Raw genomic sequence first — 18,043 nt, 5'->3', positions numbered from 1 at the left:
GGGTCATGATCCCAGGGTCCATGATCAGGTCATGATCCCAGGGTCATGGATCATGAGGCCCTGCCTCAGCTCAGAGCCCCTCTCTCTCCCTCTGCCTCTCCCCTGCTCGTGATCTCTCTCTCTCTCTCTCTAACATTTTTTCTTAAAGTTCTATTAACATACATTATTGTTTTTACTAATGTCTGTCTTTAAGTTGCTCACCCTTTATTTCTATTATGGTACACATCAAAGAATACAACCCACCTAAACAAAAGCTCTTTGAGATCTTCAACATTTTATAAGAACGTAAAGGGCTCCTGAGACCAAACCTCTGACCGGCAGGCTGCCTCTCTCTCATACGTCCTGATCTCCTTATAGTCGAGCACGGCACCTGGTCTGTAACAGGTGCTCAAGGCTCCCTGACCTGAAGCGAACAGAGAACAGTGAAGGTCATCACAGATCATCCGGGGGAGGCGTGGTATGAAGATGAAAAAACTCTCTGAAAGAAATCACTGAAGTGCTTCTCTCAAGAACACTTACCCGGGGTGGAGGGCGGGGCAAAGCGCACCAGAAATTCCCACCGCAACCTGTTCCTGATCCAATTACTCAAGCCAGAGCCCCAGGATCTGTGCTCCCTGCTTCCTCGCTGCACCCTCGGCACACACTCTCCTCTCAGCTCCTCTGCCACCACCCTCTTCAGGCCACCACCCTCTCTCCCCAGGACCTCTGCAAGAGGTCCTCATCAACCTATCTGCGTCCACTCTGGCCGGGTAAAAGCGAAGGCTCCGTATTCCTTTCTTTAAACACTTTCAAAGCTTTAGATTTCTGAAAGGCAACTCAAAGCGCAACGAGGTAACACTTCACACCCGTGAAAACGGCTACCATCGAAAAACCATAAACTCACAAGTGTTAGTGACCATGTGGAGGAAATGGAGCCCTCTGCAATGCTGGTGACAGGCTCACGCGGAGCAGGCACCATTTTAAACAGTTTGGTGGTTTCTCAAAACGTTACAAATAGAATTACCACACGATCCAGTAAGTCCACGCCGAGGAAATACACAAAAGGCAGGGGCGCAAACAGCCATTCGTTCACCCGTGTTCACAGCAGTCATCTGTAAGAGCTAACACGGGGAAGCAACCCAAATGCCCACCAATGGATAAATGGATAAAAAAGAATGTGGCACAGCCACACAGTGGAATATTATTCAGCCTTAGAAAGGAAGGACATTCGAGGGGCACCTGGGTGGCTCAGTCGGTTGGGCATCCGACTTCGGCTCAGGTCATAATCTCAGTCCATGAGTTCGAGCCCCGCGTCGGGCTCTGTGCTGACAGCTCAGAGCCTGGGGCCTGCTTCGGATTCTGTGTCTCCCTCTCTCTCTCTGCCCCTCCCCTGCTCATGCTCTGTCTCTCTCTGTCTCAAAAAGAAATTTAAAAATTTTTTTAATTAAAAAAAAAAAAAGGAAAGACATTCTGACACGTGCTACAACACAGACGAACCTTGAGGACTTTATGCTCAGTGAAATAAGCTAGACGCAAAAAGACAAAGACTGTAGGAGTCCACTTGTATAAGGTATCTAGAGGAGTCAAATGCATAGAGACAGAAAGTAGAATGGCGGTTGCCAAGAGCCGGGGCGATTTAAAAAACTCTTAAGTATCGGGGCGCCTGGGTGGCGCAGTCGGTTAAGCGTCCGACTTCAGCCAGGTCACGATCTCGCGCTCCGTGAGTTCGAGCCCCGCATCAGGCTCTGGGCTGATGGCTCAGAGCCTGGAGCCTGTTTCCGATTCTGTGTCTCCCTCTCTCTCTCTGCCCCTCCCCTGTTCATGCTCTGTCTCTCTCTGTCCCAAAAATAAATAAACGTTGAAAAAAAAAAATTAAAAAAAAAAAAAACTCTTAAGTATAGAATCAAATGCTAAGTGATAAGAAGCCATGCTCTCCTACTTTCTCCTGCAATCCATTCACACAGCAATCACAGGAATTCTTTAAAAACACAAACCACACTCTGCTGCTCAAACCATTCAATGGCTTCCCACTGCACTTGGAGCAAAAGCCGAGTCCTCACCGTGTTCTACAGAGCCAACGTCTGCCTCTCCAGGTTACGGTATGCCACTCCGGGCAATAGCCACACCAGCCCTCGGACGGTTCCTAAGACATCCTAAGCTCTAGCTTGCCTTCAGCCACTTGCAATTGCTTAAGCCTAGAAGCAATTTTTCTAATTCTTGGCATGGCTGGTTCTTTCTCTGCCTTCCATTCTCAGCTTAAATGTCACCTCCTCCTACGGGACTTCCCTGATGGCTTTAGCTAGCACTCTCCTCCCCTCCAAGCTCATGGACACCGCAGCCTTCCAATCGCATGCTTCAGGCACTCCACATGGTCTGCAGTCACATGATCTATTTCTTACTTACCGTCTCGCTTATTATCTGTTTCCCTAGTAGAACAGAAGCTCCGTTGAGAAAAACCACATCTATCTTGTTGACTGGCGTATCTCCAGCACCGAGCGTAGGGCCAGGCGCATAACAGCCCCGTACGTATTCAACACCGGGAAAGAGTAATGCACGCAATCAAGACAGGCGAAGCATAAAAGCCACACAGAAGAATGTTTAACTGAATGTTCAAAGGCCAGACGGTGGACGGTGTTTCAGACTTGCTATCAGGTCCCCTTCAGATATCCACTCATTGAACAAATGCTCATCAAGCACCACAGTAAACTCAACAGCCCCTGCTGTCACGGCGCTCGGATTCTAGCAAAGACCACAAGAACAGCCAAACGGACAAAAAGGATGCCAGGTGGTTACAAGCACCCTTAGAGAAAAATTAAGCAGGGCACGCTGGGGAGAGGGCGCTGCGATTTTTAGATAAGGTGGGTGCAAAAGCCTCTCTGGTCCACGGGGCTTCTGCAAGCACGAAGGAAGAGAGGAAGCGAACCAGGTGGGCGTCTGGAGGTATGAGGGGGCTTGTGAGTGGCTCATGCTGAAGGTCAGCAAGACTTGAGGGGCTGGAGCAGAATGAGCCAGAGGGAAACAGCAGACGATGAGTTCAGAGGCACGAAGGGGCCTCATAAGCCACGGTGAAAGCACTGGCACCGGGAAGCCACCAGGGGGTTCTGATCAGAAAAGTGACGTGATTCAACTTATATTTGAAGATTATTATTTTGGCTGCTACAGAGAATCGGCTGTAGGGGAGAAAGGGAGCAGGCAGAGGCTACTTAGGAGGATGCTGTGACCTGAACTCGGATGCGTGGCTGTGAAGACCGTGGTGAGTGGCCAGCTGGGATGTGTTTTGCAGGTGGAGCACAAGCTCACGGGATCTGCTGACGGAATGGAGGGCAAACAGGAAACAACCGAAGGAAGTAGGGCTGACACCAAAGTCCTGGGGCTGAGACCAAGACTGAGGTACGAAACACGGAGGGAGGGAGGAGACGCAAATTGTTTTAGACATGTGATCATCAAACGCACAGATGGACTCGTCTTTGTGTGAATTCTACGATTTTTTTAATGGAGTATAAAATAGTAATTAAATAAACAGCAATTAAAATTAAAATATATGACCTGGGGTGCCTGGGCTAAAAATGTCCAACTCTTGATTCCGACTCAGGTCATAATCTCATGGTTTGTGAGATCGAGACCCTCGTCTGGTTCTGTGCTGGCAGCATGGAGCCTGCTTGGGTATCTCTCTCCCTCTTCCTCTGCCCCTCCCCAGCTCACACGTACTCTCTCTCTCTCTCTTAAAATAAATAAATAAACATTTTTTTTTAATAAATTAAATTAAAATATACGATCTGATGTGCAGGACAGAGCACAGGTTAGAGACGGCACACAAAGCCACGAGCTGGGACGAGATCACCTAGGCAGGTGTGCAGACAAAGTCTGAGGATGGAGCCCTTGGACACAACTGAGAGGGGGAGAAGAGGTGACGCCACTAAAGGACCCTGAAAGTAGTGTCAAGAAGCCTCTGGGCTCTCCAGAAGAAGGTTCACTGGCTTCCTAAAACCCAGTCAGAGAATTTCAAGAGGGATCACTCTATTTATAGGCCGAGCAACATGAAGACTGAGAACTGACCACTGGAATTGGCGATGAGGTGGGAACTGAGGGCCTCATCAGACCCTATTTTGATGGACTGGAGGGGATGAAAGCTTGACTGCAGTGGGGCTGACAAAGAATGGGAGACTAAGGGCGCCTGGGTGGATCAGTCAGTTGGGCCTCCAACTTCGGCTCAGGTCGTGGTCTCGCGGTTTTTGAGTTTGAGCCCGTGTCGGGCTCTGGGCTGACAGCTCAGAGCCTGGAGCCTGTGTCGGATTCTGTGTCTCCCTCTCTCTCTGCCCCATCCACCACTCGCATGCATGCGTGCTCTCTCTCTCTCTCTCTCTCTCTCTCTCTCAAAAATAAATAAACATTAAAAAAAATGAAAAGAACAGGAGGCTAGAAGTACTGATTTCTGTGGGAATGCAAGCTGGTGCAGCCACTCTGGAAAACAGCATGGAGGTTCCTCAAACTAAAAATAGAACTATCCTATGACCCAGCAATTGCACTACTAGGCATTTATCCACGGGATCCAGGTGTGCTGTTTCGAAGGGACACATGCACCCCCATGTTTATAGCAGCACTATCGACAATAGCCAAAGTATGGAAAGAGCCCGAATGTCCATCGATGGATGAAGGGATAAAGAAAATGTGGTGTATATATACACAATGGAGTATTACTTGGCAATCAAAAAGAATGAAATCTTGCCATTTCAACTACCTGGATGGAACTAGGGGGTATTATGCTAAGTGAAATCAGTCAGAGAAAGACAAAAATCATATGACTTCACTCACATGAGGACCTTAAGAGACAAAACAGATGAACATGAGGGAAGGGAAACAAAAATAATATAAAAACAGGGAGGGGGACAAAACAGAAGAGACTCATAAATATGGAGAACAAACTGAGGGTCGCTGGAGGGGTTGTGGAGGGGGGGATGGGCTAAATGGCTAAGGGGCACTAAGGAATCCACTCCTGAAATCACTGTTGCACTATATGCTAACTTGGATGTAAGTTTTTAAAAAATAATAGATAAAATTAAAAAAAAAAAAGTGCCGATTTCTGAAACTTTTTACTGTGAAAAAAAAGAGCATAAGTGGGAAAGGGGAGGGGGCGATTACGGTGAAGGTCCACGGAATCCACTCTGCCGAGGAAGGGAAGGAAGGATGAAAGTTCATGAAGACAGACGGGCTGCGGGCCCCAGTGGCATTACTTGCATGACACGGTAGGAAATGTGGTGCAGGAGAAGCGAGATCCATCAGGAAACCTGCATTTCGGTGCCACCACGGATTGGCCATGCTTGCTGTCATGTTGGATAACACACTGAACTCTCCAGAGTCACCTTCTCGTCAGCTAGAAAACAGGCATAGTAAACTCAGCCCTAAACAGCTTTCCCAGGTAGTTGCTACAACTAAATGGGGTGATACAGGTAAAAGTGAACGTGAATGAGTGAGTTGTGGTATATTCCCATACGGGCATCCATGCAGGAATCAAATGCATGAGCTTGTGCCCTATGCAACGGTCTGGAAGATTCTCACAAACAATACGGAGCAGAAGCCAGATGTAAAAAAGCATCGACCGCATGATTCCATTTGTAACAAGTTCCAAAACAAGAAAAAACAGAGGCATGAGCAAGCTTCTCAGTAGTAGTGCTGGTCTTTGCTTTAAAACGGACACTATATTCACAGCTGTGTCCACTGTGTGAAAATTCACTGCTGTACACATTCAATATGGGTAGCAAGTTCATGGGTATTTCATCATGTTCTTCACCAACTTTTAAACGTTAAATACAGTCTCTTATATGTTTTAAACATAATGTAATTTCAAGGTGTTTTTTTTCAAGTTTATGTATTTTGACAGAGTGTGAGCAGGGGAGGGGCAGAGAGAGAGACAGAGGGAGCGAGAGGAAAAGAGAGAGAGACAGAGAATCCTAAGCAAGCTCCTCATTGTCAGTACAGAGCCCAATGTGGGGCCCAAATTCCCAAACCGTGAGATCACGACCTGAGCGGAAACCAAGAGTCGGACGCTTTACCAACTGTGCCACCCAGGCGCCCCAAGCACAATGGAATTAAAAAAAAAAAATTTAATGTTTACTTTTGAGAGGGAGAGAGGGGCAGAGAGAGAGAGAGAGAGAGAGAGGCAGACATAGAATCCGAAGCAGGCTCCAGCCTCTGAGCTGTCAGCCCAGAGCCCAACGCGGGGCTCGAACCCACGAACCGTGAGATCATGACCTGAGCCAAAGTCAGACGCTTAACCAACTGAGCCACCCAGGCGTCCCCAGGATGTAATTTTTAAAAAATTAATCCTACTTATCCTTCAAGGCCTAAAATGCTACATTCTCTGTGTGGATGCTATGAAGTTTTTTAAATTTTGTATGAAAGAGTAACTAAATAAATTGTAATTAAAGTTAAAACCTGTATTCACTGATACTGAAATTAAAGTAGTATTTTAATTTTTAAAGTGTGTTTATCTGTACACACCAACGCAACAGAGGGCCTGGTAAAAGAAGACTTTCAATTCTCAGGGAAATCAGTGTTTGGGGAGATCTGGCTGAAGTTGAGTAGAGTTACGTTAGAGGTAGCTAACTTGGGAGCCCACGCTGGACTTCAAATTCAAGTTCAACCTTTACTACTTACTCCCAAGGTAGGATCAAGGTAAGTCGCTTACCCTGTCTGTGCTTCAGTTTCCACATCTGTACAATGGGTGTGGAAAGAGTAGCCTCCACACAGAGTTATGAGAAAACCACCACCCACTCCCCGTTTTCTACTTCATTTTTCTCCATGGCTCTTATCTGACCTCCGACACATGCGATGCTATTTATGTACTGCTTATCCACCATTCACCGTTCCCCAACTCTAAGCCCTTAACACAGGACTTTTCTCAGTTGTTTTTACAAGAGGACCCAGCACATGGTAGGTGCTCCTTAAATATTTGCCAAAGTAACGAGAGAATGAATGAAAAAATACTAGAAAATGCACGGTGCGTAAAATTTACTATTTAGGAATTAATATTACCATTATTTTGAAAAAGCACACACACTGCTTTTGGAAAAAAAGCAAAGCCACTTCTATTTCTGGTGCCAGGTTCAGCCTGAGATGTGAAATTCAAACGTTCTCCTCGGTGAAACAAACATAGAATAAATGTCCTGACTCACTGCAGTAAGGCTGGAAGGAAGTTTTCCAAGAAAGATTTCCACTGGGCTGATGTTCCCCAATCCCTACCCCCAACACTCCACAAACACAGGTTTAGGAAAAAAAGAAGAAGAAAAGAAAAAGGAGAATCAGGACTTCGTGAATTATACTGTGGGCCATTAATGAAGACAGAGAAGCGCAGTAAGGGACACAGTAGGAGGCGAGGGTAAAACCTGCCCTCACCTCCCCCCATCTTCAAGACCTACTAGAAAGAGGAGAAACGGCCATGAAAGGGCCAGCGCTCGGGGCTGTCTGCAGGGGACTCAACGGGGGACAGTGCCCTTCGAGGGGCTGACCACTTTCTACGAAGGTGGGGGCTTACATGGGTGATGGGCACTGAGGAGGGCACTTGTTGGGATGAGCACTGGGGTGCTGCATGTAAGCGATGAACCATGGGAATCTACCCCAAAAACCAAGAGCACGCTTTACGCACTGTATGTTAGCCAATTTGACAATAAATTATATTAAAAAATAATCATCATAAAATAATAATTAAAAAAATAAACTGTTTAGCAGCCCGAGAACCCTGGGAATATCTAGACAGGAGACTCCCAAGAGACGGCTTTGAGCAATCGAAGGCATAAAGGCTTATCTAATTAACTTGACTATTAAGAGATGTGACCTCACTTTTATCACAAACAGCGCATCACAACATATGAGACACAAACTAAAAATAGTTCAGCACATCAAAATATTATTCAACTTTTTTCTCTTTGCTTACTCTTTTTAACACTAAGCACATAAGACTGGTATCGTCTCTCTTACGTTGAACAAGTCCTTTTTCAAAGAACTGTTTTCCCAGATGTCACAAATAGAAAATAGCAAAAGCATAAAAAAGGGACTTGTGATTCTTCAACTTATGTCCTAAACCACAATTCAAACCCAGACATACAGATCATGAAACCTCATATCTAGAGTTTTTCTGGTCTTGACTATCTCAGTTCTCATTTCACAAGTGACATGAAAATAGGGTTTTCCCCAGGACTGTTCTACCTGACGCCTTTCCCTACCCTCGCGGACCTGATTAAAAATAGATTCAAAACAGCTACCGTTCAAAACAGCAAGGGCCACTGTGGGGCAGAGACTCTGACGGGATGGGCCAAACTCTGCTCCTCTTATTTTTAGTGGGATTGGGGGTGGGGGTGGGGGGGGAGCTGGGGGATAAATCCCAAAAGCACTGTTTGTTTGTTTTCTAATGTTTTAATTTATTTATCTAGCGAGACAACGAGCAAGAATGGGGGAGAGGGGCAGAGGGAGAGAGAACCTTAAGCAGGCTCCACTCTCAGCGTGGAGCCTGACATGGGGCTCAACCCCACACCCCTGGGATCATGACCTGAGCCAAAATCAGAAGTCGGACGCTTAACTGACTGAGCCACCCAGGTGCCCTGAGATACCTCTTGTTCTGATTATTGTTGGTTTTGTTTTCTTTGTTCATAGCTGGCCATGTCTAAAACTTACAAGACGCTATGACAACCTCACAATATGCCTGGATCTAAGCCCAACAGTATACCTCAAAGTAACGCATTCAATCAAATCTGAACATCACAGCTCTGTGATTAAAAATTCACCAGCTACATTTTAAAAATTCACCATTTTAGGGGCTCTAAGACAAAAAAATAATTTTTAGTGATATGATAAACACTTACCCAGCTCTTAATCCATGTGCCAGATGCTATTCTAAGGGATTCATGTTTATAAATCTAGTTAAGAATCCAAGGCAATCAGTACATTCATCTTCCCATTTAACAGATGAAGAAACCAAACTCAGAGAGGTTAAGGGACTTGCTCAAGGTCACACAGCCAGTAAATGAAAGAACAGATATGAGCCCAGGCAGTCCAACTCTGGAGTATACAACACTAACCACAGCCCACGGATCTTCACAGCAGAAAATCCCTTCTGAAGTTGCAAGACCTGTAGATAGAGGCAGCCTTATTCCCCTGAGGACACAGTGCAAGTTCATTATCAGTTATGAATTCTACATGAATTGATACGTAGAATGTTATAATTTCAGATACTGTATTCGTACTCCAATATTAGAGTGTTCGTGAACTCCCTCTTTGATGAGTGTGTATACTGAAATAAAGAATATTTCCATTTTCTGGTCCAGAGTGTAGAGAGCACAGCAAATAAAACAAAAATCATACTTTCTGAACAAAATCTTGCCCCCGCCAAATTCGGTCCTTTATTGGTTTATTAAGTGCACGTAAGTCACTGTAGCAGACAGTAAAGATGACATAATATCCAAGTCATAATCCCTACCCTCAAGGATTTCCAGATCCACTGAGGAAAGACAGATGAAAACCAGTAATTATGATACAGCACAAAAGGTCTGCACAAGACAAAACAGCAGCAAAAAAGACACAAAGGAGGGCAACTCAGACCCCAACTCAATCTGGGGTATCTGTTATTGCTTGATGGGAAGGTTACACACTCATACACGACACGCATACATACACATGTGCATACATAGAGAGCTCAATAATGCTTATCTTTAAAAGAAAACGCGTTTTCCATTTTTTATTTTTTGAAAACATGTTTTCTATTCACTTCGAGATCTCCTGCTCTTAAAAGGAGGGATACTTTTATGTGTCTTTTACCACAGTACTTTTTTTAACCGAGTTGGAAAAAAGCTGGTGGCACAAGGTCACACACAGTAATTCCATCTGGGTATATTCACATCACAAGGGGTATCATTAGTGCAAATTATACACAAATGACAATGGCAATAATGCATAATAAATTTCACACAATTTTTTTTGTTTTAATGTTTTTCATGTTTATTTTTTAGAGAGAGCACGCACACGCAAGCAGGGGAGGGGCAGAGAGAGGGGCACCGAGCATCTGAAGTGGGTTCTGTGCCGACAGCAGAGAGCCCACTGAGGGGCTGAACTCACAAACAGCGAGACCGTGACCTGAGCGGAAGTCAGATGCTTAACCGACTGAGCCACCCAGGCGTGCCCCCTTTCACACAATCTCTGATGAAGGAAATGAAACCGTCATTATTCCTCGTGATGTCTGTAAAGCCTGAGAACATTCAGGCCAAAGGGCAGCTCTGCTCCGGATCATCGTCACTCCAGCACCCGGGGTGACAAAGCAGTCTCTAGAGGACACACTACTAATTGTCAGGGCAGAAGGAAGGGAGTGAGGCGCAGGGTAAACTGGCCCAGAAGGGACCCTTCTGCTCCCATTTCGTTGGCTGAAACAAGTCACATGGCCATCCCTACAGCCACTGGGGTGGAGAAACAGAACCTTCCCCCAGGAAGGGGGCAGGGAATATCTGAACAAGAATACAAGTCTGGTACACGAGAGGCTCTTTTTAACTGGCCACACACCTGATGGTCGGGGTCACTTGCTATGCTGCTGTCTGCGCCTCCCCTGGCACACTCCTCCCCAGGAGAACCGCCCAGCAGCCCCTCCTTCGGGTCTTTGCTCAGACGCTGCCTTCCCGGGGAGGCCTTCCCTTACCACCTCCTACTTCCCATCTCCGTTTTTCTCTTCTTCATACTTTCAAACAGTTCAGCCAAAACCGACAGGTACGTGTATGCATGTATGCATACGTGGGTACACACACACGTACATACCGAGAGAGAAGGTGAACGCGGGCAAAAAGTCAACACCAAAAACTGATCAATCTGGGTGACTCAATCAACCTTTCTGCAGATTTGGAAATTTCCAGAGTAAAAAGTTGAAAAAATGAGATCCGCCAGCACGGTTCGTGTCTTCGCTAGCTGTGTTCAGCTGCACAGAGCAGGCACGGAGTCGAAGTATCCGGGGTTGCTGAGCGAGCACAAGGGAGGTCATGGGCAGTGTGCACAAGGGGGGAGTGCGAGGAAGTAGCAGCCCAAGACAAAGGAAGCCCAGGCGGCATTTGGATTCTGGGTTCTGGTCTCTTCGTGGGACCCAGCTATCTTTCTGTCCTTGGGTTCAGAAAGAAGACCCCAGCACCCTTAAAATTAATCTCCTGTTCTGCTTTAGCTTGGAGAGTTGTTCTGTCGCTTGCTGTGTGGATGTCTGTAGCTACGTCCATTTCAACTCCTCAGAGACACACTCAATAACCAGTGCACAGAGTATCGCCTCGATCTTCTCACCAGGTTTTCAAGATTCAAATTCACTTATACGAGCTATATATTTATTACTGTCAAGACAAACCATCCCAGACAGCAATTTTGAAAATTGTGCAACATACAAATTCAAATGCAATGCAAGTCATCTGCCTGGAGTTTCTTCTTCCAGACAGGTAGGAGTGAGCCAGGTGAGGGGACAGAAGAACAGGTAGGAGTGAGCCAGGTGAGGGGACAGAGGAGCACTCACAAAGGCAGGGGGCTTCGTGAGAACGCACAGTGTATTAGGGAATTCTGAGTCGTTTAAGGGATGAGGGTGGACGGCCACGGCAAGACACAGGGCAGGAAAGACAGACTGAGACAAGCTCCTGATGAGCTCTGAATACCCTCCTAAGACCGATCTTTTTCTAGAAGGAAAGGAAGAGATTTTGAAGGATGTAAGCAGGGGAATAACTGGGTTGGATCTGTCTTTTAAAAACAATTTTTTTAATGTTTATTTATTTTTGAGAGAGACAGAGACAGAATGCAAGTGGGTTAGGGGGCAGAGAGAGAGGGAGACACAGAATCCGAAGCTGGCTCCAGGCTCTGAGCTGTCAGCACAGAGCCCCACGTGGGGCTAGAACTCATGAGCCGTGAGATCATGACCTGAGCCGAAGACTGACGCTCAACCGACTGACCCACACAGGTGCCCCGGATCTGTCTTTTAAAACAAATCACTCTAGCCACTATGTGGAGAATGGACTGTGGAAGGGACAGGTCCAGGGACAAGGTGTATAATCAAGAGAACTTGGGTCATTATTCGGAAGTGAGATGTGAGGAAGGGTGGAGTCTAGATCTCAGGCCTAAGCAGAGGGCACAGTCCCTAAAACAGAGACTATGAAAGAAGGAGGTTTTGAGAAGAAAAGGTGTGTTTCGACTACACTGTGGGGCGAGGTGCCCCTAAGAACACCCACACAGAACGCCCTACAGGCAGCTGCCCTGTAGGCCTGGTACGTATGTATGTATATATCTATCTATCTATTTATCTATTTATTTATGGAAATAGTTTCCATTTCCCTGTTCTAGCAAGGGTTGGAAGGCATTAGCAAAAAACACCATAAATCATATTTTTAATTTAACTTAGAGTCACATCGATAAGAAAATTAGGACAGAAGTAAAATGACACAAAAAAATAAGATAAAGCCAGAAGTGAAGTGAGTATGCATCACACGTGTATATCAACACAATATGTACATATCACATGTCTATATCTGCAGAGGTTTAATGCCAAAGTACAAGCCAGAGAAAGCAATTTTAGAGCAGCCCAAATGAGGAGATCCACACATCACCTTGGCTGATGTGACCTGATTGAAAGACAAATTTTAGAGTACCGAGGGCAGGGGCTCAAAACCTGAGGGTCAGGAGGGTGTCCGGTTTTCATAAGCTTTTCAAAGAGGTCCCTGACTCAGATGAAAAGCGACTCTCGCACGGCACGCACGGGCTGAGTATCCTTCACGAAATCCCCCGTAGAAATGTGTTCCCAACAGAAGTCTTGATAAGAACTGTGTCACGGTGAGTTTTAATGGCTTTCCAACGACACACCAAAGCAGAGCCATGTGTATAAGCTGCCGCAGGTTGAGAAGACACGTTCCCACTGTCTACCATGCTGGGGTAGAGATTTGGGGATAGATCTCAAGCAGGAGATGTGACCGGCAAGGGGATGTGAGAGTCGTCAGTATGTACCTGGTAGATAACTACAGATGCCAAGAGGGCAGAACTTTGCTGTCTAGTTCACATCCATCTCCTGAGTACTTCTGAATGAAGCATGGCCCACAGGAGGTGCTAAATAAGTACCTGGAGAATAAATAAAAGGAATGCCCCAGAACATGATATTCATTCATTCATCCATTCATTCGTTTATTCAATAAATGCACCTGGAAGGTAGGAAACGAAAGGAAAATCAAGAACAGAATCCTGAGATGCCTGAGTGGCTCAGACGGTTAAGTGTCTGGCTTTGGCACAGGTCATGATCTCACGGTTCATGGGTTCGAGCCCTGCATAGGGCTCTGCACTGACAGCACAAAACCTGCTTAGGATTCTGTCTCCTTCTCTCTCTACCCCTCTCTCGCTCATGCGTGCACACTCGTGCGCTCTCTCTCAAAAATAAATAAATAAACATTAAAAAAAAAAAAAAAGACCAGAATCCTGAAAAACATCATTTAAGGTGTATCAGGAAAGAGCAATCTGCAATGCTGACGGGAAAAGTAAGAAGGGAAGCAAGGAAGCAGTATACCCATGGCATCCAAAGGAAAACACTTTCCGAAGACAAGTTAACCAACATGTTCAGAAAAGTGCCCCAGCATCTGGCAATCTTAGCATGAGTAGTTTGGATGCGGCAGTGAAGGGAAAAGCCTCCCAAAAAAGCACCAGGAGGGAGGCCCCTAAAAATGAGGGGGGGGAAGGAGATCCACTCTCCTAAGGGTCTGGTCTGTGAAAGGGGACGACAGGGATCAAGTGACAGCTAGAGGGGAAAGCAGGACCAGAGGTGGCATCTTGCTGTTTTTGCCACCGGTGTGGACCGGAGATCTTCTGCATCAAAAGGGAGTAGAGAAGGAAGGCCGAAGATGGAAACGATTACCAAGAAAGCCAGGCACAGGGCAAGACAGGACAGGACAGAGCACGGAGGGAGAGGGAGACGGTGCCCTACAGAGCAGAGATACAAATCAAGCACTGAGAACAGGGGTCAGCACCCCATAAACACTTCCCCTCTACCACGACCACAATTACTGTTTTTATTAGGAAGATTTCCGTGAGAATGAAGTAGGGAGGGAAAGGCGAGAGGCCAGAAGTGCCTGACCACAACCGTTTCTTTTGAAAAGCAGAAGACAATGACATCACCTGCAGGGAATGAGGAGGGGCTGTCCCTTCAGCCACGTGGGGGTTGGGGGGGGTGGGTTCTTCTAACAGCCCTGGAGGGCAGCAGAACAGTCTGGAGGGCAGTGGGAGGGCAAAGACACACACCTTGTGTCTTCCTAGACACCTCTAGCTGCTCAAGACTTCCTTCCTTCCTTCCTTAAGCAAGACTCCTGTTTTCTGGACACGGTCAGGCAGGTAGGGAGCGCTGAACCTACATCGAGCAATAGCTCTGTGACCCTGGGCAAGTGACTGAGTATCACCTTCCTTGTCTACAGATAAAATGAGAACAGTGACCGTACCTTCACTTTATAGGGTTAAACAGCCATCACCCACGGAAAGCGTTTAGCACATCGGAAAGCGTTTAGCACATCGTAGGTGTTGGAGACATTAGCTACTATTGCTATCATTATGAGTGTTTCTGGCACACCAAAAAAACCAAAAGGCCAAAAAAACAATGCTTTTCAAGAACAGGCCCCCCAAAATGGTAGCTTGTCATGTTAAGTACTGCATTAGAAAAGATTAGTAAATACTTTAAAAAAAGAAAAAGAGGGGAAGTGAAAGATCAAAGTCAATCATTCTGTGGTATAATTAACATACGAAGAAAAATAGTACACCAACACCTGTGCCCACTTACATTCCATTTTCCTTCCGATTATTTTTTATTTCCTCACAGCCTATTTCTTACCCTAATCCGACCCAAAACTCAGATGGAGCCTCCCCAAATGTGCCGCACTATGCCAGCACCTCTGTACCTTCAGAAAATGACACTGGATCACAAAAAGGTGACGGCAAAAAAGCTAGCCCTCCAAAACCCGACCCAGCACCCTGGACACTGAGGTAGGAGCCCTACCCCTCTTCTAGAAAGCAATCTGGCTATATTCCAGAAAACTCCTTCAAGATGATCACATCCTTTGATCCAGTAATTCTGCTTCCGGAAATCTTAGGGAAATGATCAGAAAATGAGATAAAGGTTCACATACAAAACTTCATCACAAAATCATGTATAATATTAGAAAAGAGGGCTGCCTGGCTGGCTCAGTCAGTAGAGAATACGACTCTTGATCCCAGGGTTATGAGTTTGAGCTCCATGTTGCGAGTAGAGTTTACATTAAACAAAAAAAAATAATAATAAAAATAAAAAACTGGCGGGGAGCCTGGATGGCTCAGTTGGTTAAGGGTCTGATTTCAGCTCAGGTCATGATCTTGTGGTTCGTGGGTTCAAGCCCCGCATTGGCCCCTGTGCTGACAGCTCAGAGCCTAGAGCCTACTTCCTATTCTGTGCCTCCCTCTCTCTGCCCCTCCCCCATTCACACTCTGTCTCTCTCTCTCTCTCTCTCTCAAAAATAAACATTAAAAAAATTTAAAAAACAAAACAAAACTGGGGTGTCTGGGTAGCTCAAGTGGTTAAGCATCCAACTTTGGCTCAGGTCACGATCTCACGATTCATGAGTTCAAGCCCTGCATCAAGCTGTGAGCTGACAGTGCAGAGCCTACTTTGGATCCTCTGCCTCCCTCTCTCTCTGCCCCTCCCCAGCTTGTGCTCCCTCCCTCTCTCTCCAAAATAAATAAAATATTAAGAAAGAAAGAAAGAAAGAAAGAAAGAAAGAAAGAAAGAAAGAAAGAAAGAAAGAAAGAAAAGAAAGAGGGACGTCTGGGTGGCTCAGTCAGTTAAGCGTCCAACTTTGGCTCAGGTCATGATCTCACGGTTCGTGGGTTTGAGCCCCACGTCGGGCTCTGTGCTGACAGCTCGGAGCCTGGAGCCTCCTTCGGATTCTGTATCTCCCTGTCTCTCTGCCCCTCCCCCACTCGCACTCTGCCTCTGTCTCAAAAATAAATAAACATTTTTTTAAAAAAGAACGAACGAACGGAGAACTACCTGAATTTTCTACATTTAGGGAAACAATCAGTACATCTAATGATGGAAAACCCTGTAGCCATTAAAAATGATGTTTTAATTTCTAAGCATACAAGAAAATGCTTATAATGCCATGTTAAGTTAAAATGCAATATATAAAACTGCATACAATAGGATTCTAATGATTTATTCATCGATTCCACAAACTTTAACCAAGCCCCAATGTTTCAGGCAGAAATAAATGGGCTTTGGAAATTAAAAATGAATGTGACTTATTCTCTGCTGTCAATCTAGCAGGGGAAACAGACACAAAAGCAGATTGCTCTAACGCAATATGATGAGAACAGAAGCAAAGCCAAACCAGAGTGGGGCCCGCAGGAACATGGGGTGTTGAGGAAAAGGTTCTAGGGGAAGGTGACACATCAGCTGAGTCCTGAAAGACGGACAGCTTGTAATGCTCAGGGAGGCAGGGCTTCAGGAAAAGCAGAGAAACAGGAGTAAGGGACAATAGTGTATGTCAAACATACACAGTTTATTTATTTTCTTAATGTCTATTTATTTGGAGAGAGAGAGTATGTCTGCACGTGCCCATTTGCGCACATGCATACATGAGCAGGGGAGGGACAGAGAGAGAGAGAATCCCAAGCAGGCTCCGCACTGTCAGCACAGAGCCCGACGCCGGGCTCGATCTCACAAACCGTGAGATCGTGACCGGAGGAGAAATCAAGAGCCAGATGCTTAACCAAGTGAGCCACCCAGGGGCCACGCAAATATAAATACACGCAGTTAAAAAAAAAAAAAAAAAGACAACAGGAGTTGGAGTCACTTGTGCCAAGCCCCACCACAGCAAACCAAGACTTAATGCCTCACCTGACATCAGTTTCAACCTCTCCCAGAAACGTGATCTTAAAGCAGTAAATCTGGAATTTCCTGACAGCCCTAGTGAGGTGATGATCTGCCTGACAGACCCCTCTGGCTCCCAAGGAAAGATGAGGTACTCCACTCTGTCTTTGTTCCTTAACCCCCTTCTGCCCAGAAAAGTCTCCCATTGGGTTCGGCTCTTGGGAACTCCTTTCCATCTGCTAGATGGGGTGTTACCCCATTCATGATTCATTGAATAGAGCCAACTTGATCTTTAAATTTACTCAGTTGAATTCTGTGTTTTAAAAACACACAGAGAAAATAACAGAAGTCCATGAAGTAATAGGCCAAAAAATTAACAATGATTACCTCTGGATAACAGGATTATAGGTAAGTCTTTCTCTTCCCTTAATTCTTGATTCTAGAAGTCTTCTTACAAAGAATCATACAGAATTCAGCAAATTTATGCTGCTGAATTTATAGTCAGAAAAAAAATCAATTTAAATGAAGAAGGTAGACTACAGAGATTTCTAAAAGCTTTTCAAGTCCTACAAACCTGTGATCCTAAGAGGAAAAAAAAATCACATTAGAAGATTTCGCTTAGGGGTGCCTGGGTGGCTCAGTTGGTTAAGCACCGAACTCTTAATTTTTGGCTCAGGTCATGAGCTCACGGTTTGTGCGTTCAAGCCCCACGTCGGGCTGTGCGCTGACAGCATGGAGCCTGCCTGGGATTCTCTCTCGCTCTCGCTCTCACTCTCCCCACTCTCTGTGCCCCTACCCCACTCGCTCTGTGTGCCAATTAATTAATTAATCGGAAAAAAGTAAACCCTAACCTAGAAGAAAAAAGTACCCTTGGATGGTGAGATTCTGGACAAAGATTTTGTTTTTAACCTTCTGCTTCCGATTTTCCTTTTTATTTTTGCCTCTTGATACAATGAACCTAAAGTAGATTTAACTGTAGAATTGACAGAACTCTAATCCTACCTCTAACAGCAAAGCACGAAAGGGAGACGTCAGAAGAGAGGAACAGGCCACTGGTCATTTTCCTGCCAGTGTGCCCCGTAAGTGCTGACACACGTGGATCTGACGGCCCAGATCCCCTTGCCCAGGCTGACCAGTGAAGGACCAAGCCCCCCGGTCAGCTGAGAACCGTCACAGGACACGCGGGGCGTGGTGGAAAGA

The 18,043-nt window shown here is 45.8% G+C and overlaps 1 protein-coding gene across 7 annotated transcripts in view; it reads right to left on the bottom strand.

Moving 5' to 3' along the window:
• The window catches only part of UBE4B (ubiquitination factor E4B), a 123,049-nt gene that overhangs the window by 85,215 nt on the left and 19,791 nt on the right, over positions 1-18,043 (bottom strand). The gene's annotated exons all lie outside the window — the stretch shown is intronic.

This window comes from Prionailurus bengalensis, chromosome C1 (assembly GCF_016509475.1).
Source record: "Prionailurus bengalensis isolate Pbe53 chromosome C1, Fcat_Pben_1.1_paternal_pri, whole genome shotgun sequence".
Classification (NCBI taxonomy): domain Eukaryota; kingdom Metazoa; phylum Chordata; class Mammalia; order Carnivora; family Felidae; genus Prionailurus; species Prionailurus bengalensis.
The sequence above is the reverse complement of the archived record's forward strand: the minus strand, read 5'-3'. Positions and strand labels throughout refer to the sequence as shown.